The sequence below is a fragment of the Callospermophilus lateralis genome, chromosome 8, assembly GCF_048772815.1.
Source record: "Callospermophilus lateralis isolate mCalLat2 chromosome 8, mCalLat2.hap1, whole genome shotgun sequence".
NCBI classification, from domain to species: domain Eukaryota; kingdom Metazoa; phylum Chordata; class Mammalia; order Rodentia; family Sciuridae; genus Callospermophilus; species Callospermophilus lateralis.
The window spans coordinates 102,312,891-102,321,868 of NC_135312.1; positions in this window are offsets into that span (position 1 = coordinate 102,312,891).

The window sequence follows — 8,978 nt, forward strand, 5'->3', positions numbered from 1 at the left end:
AAGTTGAAAAAAAATCAATGTTTCTCTAATAAGGCTTTACACAACAAAATCTGTGGAATAGTGGAAGGGCAACCCTGCAGCTAGGGCCTGCACCTTCCCCGACGGCTGTGCTATAGAACAGTTGTTTCAGAGGGCTTGACTCTCAAGTGGCAATTCCCATCTCCTTCAACTCCCTGGGATAGACAACTTATTCCAGATGTACTCTCAGCAGGTGAATATCACTGGATCCCACTTTCTGCCGTTTGTTACCACAGACTATCCCAAGCAAGCAGTGGCAGTCAGACAGCAGCCCCCATCTCCCCACCCCCAATTCCTGAAGAATCAGGAGAGGCAGCTGGTGAAGATTGCAATCCATCCTTTCTGCCCAGTTCTGTGTTGCAAGAAAGTTTCTTTGGTAGGTTTAGCAGTTCCCTTCTCCTCCCTCTTCTTGGAGTGGAAGAACTGTTCCAGGTAGATTCAAGGGACAGTCAACACTGGCAGACCCTTCATCCCTGGCTCTGGGCTATAGAATACCTGTAATAGGCCATGGCAGCAGCCAGGCAGTGGTACCCATTTCTGCTCACCTCCTCCTCATGCACATGGAGCTTCTTCACAGAGATGATAAGAGTGTAGCAGCCAATGAAAAGTAAGTTTTCTGTTCCCAACCCTACATCTCCTGTGCAATGATGCAGAGATCTGCTTAGGGGAGGGCCAGACACTGGCAATACTTTGCTTCTGCTAAGGGGCTGGATTTCATTTGCTTTAGACTGTGGAACACTTTATGCCTCAAGGACTGTTGGAAACAATAGAGCAATTGGTTTTCAATTAGTGGAGAAAAACAGCAGCCAGTGCTGGCAACAGAACCAGACCAGAAACATACAGGTAGATGAGAGAAAGAGACAAAGAGAGCCCAGCTAAAACCAATCATCCCCTATGGTCAGGATAACCTCATTTGAGAGAACAAAGAAGAAACATCTGAGCTAGGAATCCCTGGCTGAATAAGGAGCAAACTCATAAACTCATAAACTCTTTGAACAGTAAAAGCAATTTCCAAGCCTCATAGAGATCCAACAGTTAAAGATAAAAAGCTTTACTAAGTCAGCTAACATAGGCATAATCTCTGAATGATGAACAGCTCTCCAATAAGTAATACTGGCAGAGAAGAAGCTCAGGAGGCTGAGACAGGAGAATCGTGAGTTCAAATCCAGTCTCAGCTACTTAGCAAGGCCCTAACCAACTAAGCAAGACCCTGTCTCTAAATAAAATCTAAAAAAGGGCTGGGGGATGTGGCTGAGTGTTGAGCACCCCTAGGTTCAATTCCTGGTACAAAAAAAAAAAAAAAAAAAAAAAAAGTGGCAGAGGGGCTCTATCCCTGGCCAGCCAGGCTTAAAAATAAAAATGAGGGGAAATTTTTAATAGGATCATCAGATGCTCCACCTGTGGAAAATCAATGAATTAGTCAAACCAAATCAATAAGCAAAAAAGTGCCAAAAATACAGGGCTCTGTATTTGGATCTGCTATAATAGATTATCTAAAACACCCACTTGTAATGAAAGTGTGAAATATACAAAGAAATGGGGGGGGACCAATAATGAAAGTCACTTTTATTGGTACCCAGCTATTGTATCTAGCAGGCAAAGATTTCAAAGAAAATAGATGCTTAAAAAACTAAAGGAAATATATTTAAAGAAATTAAGAATGGCAGGGTGCTATCTTTTAAAGCAGGTGATGTCAACAAAGAAATAAAAATTATTAAAAAGGAAAATAACCAAAAGCCACATGAAAATGTTGGAGTCAAAAAGAATAATACTGAAATAAAAAATTCACCCGAGAGGTTCAAGAGTATGCTTTTGTTGCCAGACCAAAAACTTCAATGAAGTTGAAAAACAAACGAGATTATGAAAATGAAAAGCAGAGACAGTAAAAATATGAAGAAAAATTTGCAGAGCTTCATAGAAATATGACACAATTGAGTACCAACATAGTACAGTGGTACTAGAAGTTGAGGAGAGAAAAAGGAACAAAAATATTTTTAAAATAAAAGCTGAAAACTTTTGAAGTTCAATGAAAAATTTAGTACACCTGAGGAGCTCATGAACTCCTATTAGACCACATATAAAGAAATCTATGTCTAGAGACATCATAGGAAAAACACTGAAAGACAAAGGGAAAATTCTATAAGCATCTGTATATGTTACAAATCTAATAAAATATTATTTTTATAATTTTATTACTTTTAAAGTATCTGAAAGAATAGATAACAGCATTATATATATATTTGAAAGTTAATTATATGTAAATATATAAAACATCTCTTTCCATATATACACACAAATTTATACATAGATTGAAGAGTTAATATGATATTAAAACATAACTGATTCTTAGAGCAGTTAAATAACTTATTCAAAACTTATTCATCAGGTTAATGGCTGTTTGTCAGGTTTGGTTCTAGATTCGCCCAAATTCCTATGATCTTTCCAATAAAACATTCTGTATTTTTTCCACTAAATTAATGCTTCCCTGAAGACAATTTGACTTTGGAAGACTCTGGTCTTATCAATGTTTGTGATCTTTCTGAAGAAAGACTGCATTAACAGAGAAACCTGGGTAAAATATATGAATCTCAGAAAATGTTGAGTGAGACAAAATGAACTGAATCATGTATTTATTCCTTTGTCTTCAGGATATGGAAATATTATATCTAGTATGCAAGAGTTTTTCATTCCCTTATTGTTCTCATTGCTTGTTTTGTGTGTTTCATTTTGGGTTGTACTGACTTAACAGTTCCTGAACAAAATGTCCCTATAAAACTGCCTCACAGCATTTCATAATTCTTTGTTTATCATGAAATCAGATTTTCCTAGATACCTTGAAGTCAGGAAAGATGTGCTATAGACAAAGGAAGTGAGTGTTCTAGTCACTGAACAGTACACAGTCGTTATAAATGATGAATTTGGATTCTATTTTAATCATCAATGTGTCCTGAGTTTATTTGGTGAGATTTCTAAGGGATCCAATCCTCTGCTGTAGTTTGTATATTAAATATCTCCCAAAGACTCATGCATTAAAGGTTAGGCCCTCAAACTGTGATGCCATTAGGAGGTTGTAGAACCTTTATAAGGTGTGGTTTAATTGAAGGAAGTTAGATCGCTGGGGACATACCCTTGATGTGGGGGATATAGGGACGCTCACCCCTTGATATTTCTCTTATTCCTAGCCACCATAAGGTGAGCAGATCAACTACTACATGCTCCCACTATGATATATGAACTCATCATAGGCCCAAAGTAACAGAGCCAAGATCCAAGAAATCTCTGAAATCATGAGCTAAACTAAACCTTTTCTACTTTAAGTGGTTTATGTCAAGTACTTTGTTTCAGGAATGGAAAACTAACAACACATCTTCTGATACTACATTGATAACACAGAGTTTCTACACTTAGAACACTGAGGACTAGCCTCTAGCTAACAGATTCAATGTAAACTTGGCTCCCTTGCTGATATTTTCTATGATATCTCTACTTTAGCTGGGAACTATAGCTTATCCTTTCCCTGAATCAGGTTGAATCTTTTATTCTATTGATGTTTTGCTTAATTTTTCTCTATTCATAAGGTCATAAATTTTCCCCAAAATATTAGCGTTTGGCACCTAGAATCAATTAAGCATGAATCCTATCTCTACTAAAGTGAGTATAATTCAAATGAAACAAATCAAAAACACTTATCATTAAGGTTTTGTATTTCAGGACTTCAACTAAGGTTTTACGTACATTATCCAAATCAATGGAAAAGTAGAAAAAGAGAGTTTTGCTGTATTTTTTTAATGTTGAAAAATACTGAAATACTATTTGATAAGGTCAGGATCGAGAAAGACAGTGAACAGGACTGAATTATAAAGAGGAATCACAGTATGTTAACAAACACATTAGAAATAAGCATCTCAATGAATACATCACTCTTAGTTGATGTGTAAGAATAAATAGAATCAGAAACAAAGTCAGCCTTATCAAAATTACTGGTGCTATATCTGGAAATTATAGTACCTAAATTGACAAGAAAAATCACAGGACACCAGAGGCAAGCCCTGGTTTGGTACATGATCATTAGCCATGTGACCTTGATTGTGTAGTTCAACACACCTCAGGGTCAGATTTTTTAATCTCTAAGTGAGGATAGAGCACTCTCGGGGTTGATAAGGATTAAAGATTATCCATATGTCTGTAGTACAGTTACATTTCCTCTTAGAAACACAACTAAAGTCTATGTTGCAGCCATACCTACAGTTAGGTAGATCTCAGGATTGAATCTGGGGCAATGGACAGTTGGTGAAAATAATGTTTGCTTTTCCAATAGAGGCTCCTAATGTGTCCTTCACAGTCCTCTGAGTTCTGCCTCCCACTTTCTGGCTAGATGATTTTTGGAATTTGAACAGCAAGAAGTATTCATCAGACCTCATACAGACCATCAGTAGTGATCATAGAGTAAATTTTGTGGTAGTTATTGTTGTACAAAAGTTGGTTTACACCGTCAACCACTGCAGAAATGTCACAGCTGTTTACTTTTTCCATTTTTAAATAGTAGTTTCTGAAGAACACAAGTCAAGTGTCATTCAATATGGTTTAATTAACATTAATTAACTTATTTATCAACATGCATTGAACCTTTATATGCAGAGGACTATTGCAGTCACTGAGAATAGAATGATAAATTTAAAAAAACCCAGCTCTCATGAAGCAAATATTCTAGTGAATGAAACAGACAATAAAAAAGTTATTTAACACACACACTCTCTCTCTCTCTCTCTCTCTCTCTCTCTCTCTCTCTCTCTCTCTCTCTCTCTCTCTCACACACACACACACCCCCACACACACACACTCCAGATAGTAAGTTCTATGAGAAAAAGATTTAACAGAATAAGGGAATATAATAAGGGACCATTTCAAAGAAGAGATTGGGAAAGTCTTCTTAGGAGGTCATCTGAGCTGAAGTATGAGCTAATTAAAAGAAGGAAATTCTCTAGTCCAAGAAGAGATTACAACTGCAAAAACCTGAGACATGAACGTCTTTGGTATGTTTGAGGAATATCACGGAGGTAAAGGCAATCAGAGGCAGAGAGCCAGGTGTTATTTAGACCTTATCTGAGTGAACCTGTATATGATAAGTCTTTCCCAATAATCCCCAATACAAGTGTAAGTCTGAGAACTGATGATTGCTAATAGAGCATTTGAAAATGTGCTTCACAAACACCTCCACCACTCAAGCCGTGGAGCTAACCTAGATAGCCCTCCTTAGGAAGGAGAAATGCCTGCCCATTAAACACACCAATGCAGAGCTCCCTCTGAGCCAGAGGATACACAACTACTCCACAATATGAAATACCTGACTTAAATGCCACTGGAAGAGAAAGCCACATGAGAAGTAGGTTTCCTATCAGGGAAAGAAAAATGTCAGTGTGGATAGAGTGAGCCTTAAAGGGTAAACTTCTTTAACCATCAAATGTCTCCTTGAAAAAAAAAAATGTCTACTAATTTGAAAATAAAATTTTTATTTCTATTACTCATGTTTTTACATTCTTAGGTAAAGAATTTTGAATATTAAACTTTCTTGAAAAGCCAGTGTTATTACTATAACCATAAATTATGGTAGTATGACAATGTTATTCTCTACACTGTTTTGTCAGTCTTCTTGACTGTTGCAAACACTACCTACAATTGGCTGAGATGTCAAATAATGAGTTCTGTCAGATTGTGTGTAAGATGGAATCAAGAGGAGCTAAATAATGCTCTGAGGCTCATTTATTTCTTGATAATTAAATCAAGTTCAATAACCTTAATACCCTATATGTGCGCGCGCGCACACACACACACACACACACACACACACATGTGAATCTCTTTGTGTAAAACAATAAGTTTGGCTCATCAGAAATTTAGTTAATATTAGTCTTTTCCATATTTTACACCATGATGTGGGTAGGACTGCAAGGTTATTTAAAGGAATCTAGTGTGACTATAGATTATTATGCTTTACACATAGAGATACTACTAGTTTTAAATGTTTACACTAATAAAATGCAAGATGATTTAAAGTTTCTGAAATCATATTAGTGCTTCATTAGTATGTATTTTCTCAATAAATGCATACTAGATATATAATTCCTATCAAAGAGAGATGATGTTATGTTTTTATTTTTTGGAGAGTCATGAAGCTAAGAAATGTTAGAAGTTATGGTGTCACAGGATGGAATTTCCAAGAAATGTTACTTATGAGTAATTCATCGACAAATAAAAATGAAAAAGCTATATTAAATTTCTCTGTTGAAAATTAAGGGAAGAGATTTACCTCCCCTCCGGTTTCTTAGGGTATTTACTTTAGAAAACATGTAATTATGAGTGCTTTCAACTTTATCTGAATTGTATATGAATCTTTCTGAAAACTAGATAAGTCTGTCTTCTGCATAAAGCCCAATAAAGAGGGTCACCCAACTTCCAGGTGAATCTAGAATGAACCCTGTGTCACCAACGGTGCTGTTGTGTGTTCTTACTTGAGGATTAGCTGTCATTTATCTTGAACACTTGTGCATAATATATTGTATCTGCTAGACTCTATAAAAGGATAAGATTACTTTTTATCTTTGCTAGCTCTTCATGGACTGCCTATGATATGCATTACATTCTGGTTTGATGCTCATTCAATAATGAAATTGTTTTCTTTCGCTACTAGCTTATAGAAAATGTCTCATTTTAGTTTTATTTTCCCTACAACACAGAAATGAAATTACTCCTTAAATGGACACAGCATTTATCAGGATGGTACTAGGATGAGCAGAATCAGTGGGACCCATCTAAGAATTTCCACCACTGTTCCCTTGTCTCTGAAGTACCTTAAATAAAATGTAATCCCCATAACCACTGTCAGATGTGTAATGGAGAATTTTGTGCTTACTTGTATACTTTGTCTAATCTCCTCTTCTGATTACAATGATGCTTTGATTATTCTTTCATTTTCCCTTCATTTGACCATTAAATGTTGGCTATTGTCCTTGGGCTTTACCCCATTAAAAACTGGCTTCAGTCTAAGCATTCATGCTAAGCAGCTACCTTGAGCTCCTACCTGGCACTTATCTTATTTTAGAAATCCCCAATTATATCCTTGTCACAGAAATTCTCACCTTCATTCTTCAGAATTAACTTCATTTTAAGTAGCTCTTCCCTTACCTCAGTTTGAGATTAAGACTAGCTTACACATTGAACAAGATGCTATACATGTTTTCTTTCCCAAGGAAGTAGAAGGTCCGAGGTAATTCCACTATGCCTCTGGCAATTTTTTTTATCAACAAATCAGGACTATATTTCAACTGGCAATTATCAACATGTCAGCTGATTTAGTCCCTTGAGTTTTAGCATCCTGTTTCCAAACTGTCACCAGCGCCCTGATATCTCAGGTTTGAAATGTCAGTAACGCTGATAGAAAGAGTTTACTTGGCACATAGTATGGTAGGTGATATTCATTAGTGATGACCTTGTACTTGTTTCCCCAAACTGACTCCCAGACATAAGAAACATCCAGAACATCAGTTCCTCTAATTGGACAGTTGCGTTAGGAGGTGACTCAATCACTGAGGGATGAAGGAATATGTACTGTTTCATAACTCACTGGCTTCTGAGTCTTGCCACTCCACAGTGATTTAAATGATGCCCAGGGCTGCTTTTGTGTTCAAGAAATAACTCTTCATTTTGATGGAGGCCCCAGTACACAGGCTCAATGGGGATTTCTACATGGCCTTTTTCTGCTGTTAGCAACAATATTAACAGAGTTCCCTGACAAATAAATTGTTTTGCTTTAAGACATCACATTTAAAGGCAAGGTTTCTCTATTGCTTTTACAAAACACAGGAAAAAAATTCCATAAACAAATCATTATAACATTTTTGAATTTTTAGCAGTGATTTTTTGGACTAGTGATTATAGCTCCACAGCATTGGGAAATACACTCAGGTGCAGAGCGAAGGAAAAGCATAACGTACATTTTTTCTAACTTTGAGATTTTTAGGACAATCATACCATTAGGATAAATGCCCAAGTCCCTAGCAATGATGTAAAACAATCAATATCTGGGTTTACTATGGTATTTTGAAGTCAACACAAATGAAAGTCATCTCACACCTTTAAGAATGATTTCTAAAATAATTAACAATAGAATTACCACATGATTCATCAATCCCACTTCTGGATATATTTCCAAAGAATATGAAGTCAATATGTCAAAGAGGTTCCTGCACTCTCCTATGCACTTCAGCAATCTGAGTGTCCCTCAGCAGATGAAAAGATAAAGAAAAGGGAATATATACCAACAAAGGGAAGTTATTCAACCTTAAAAAGAAGAAAATCCTGTGCTGTGGTCTAAATATTTGTGTCCCTTCTTCCCCCCAAATTAATATGTTGAAACCTCATCTGGAATGTGGGGCTTTGAGGAAATGTTGAGGTCATGAGGGATCCACCTCAAAAACAAGATTTACTGTCCTTATTGAAAAGCTCAGAGAGGGAGTTTGTTCACCTCTTCTGTCATGCAAGGACCCAGCTAGCTAGGCATCATCTTTGAAATAGATCAAGCCTCCACCAGACACTGAGCTTCTGGCACCTCGGCTGGATCTTGGTTGGACTTCACCACCTCCAGAACTGTGAGCAAAACAAATCATCTGTTTATAAATTATCCAGTCTAAGATTTTTTTTTATAACAGTGAAAATGAACCAAGGTACCCTATCAGAAGCAATACCATAAATGAATCTTGAGTACCTTGTGCTAAATGAAATAAGCCAGTCACAGGACAAATGTTGCATAATTCCACTTATATGGTATATCTAATGTGTTCAAATCATTGCAACAGAAAGTGGAATGGTGAGAGGGGAGGAAATATGGAGTTGCTGTTCAATGAGTAGAATGCTTTACTCATGTAAGACGTGAAGGTTCTTGAGACCTGCTGTATAGAATGTTG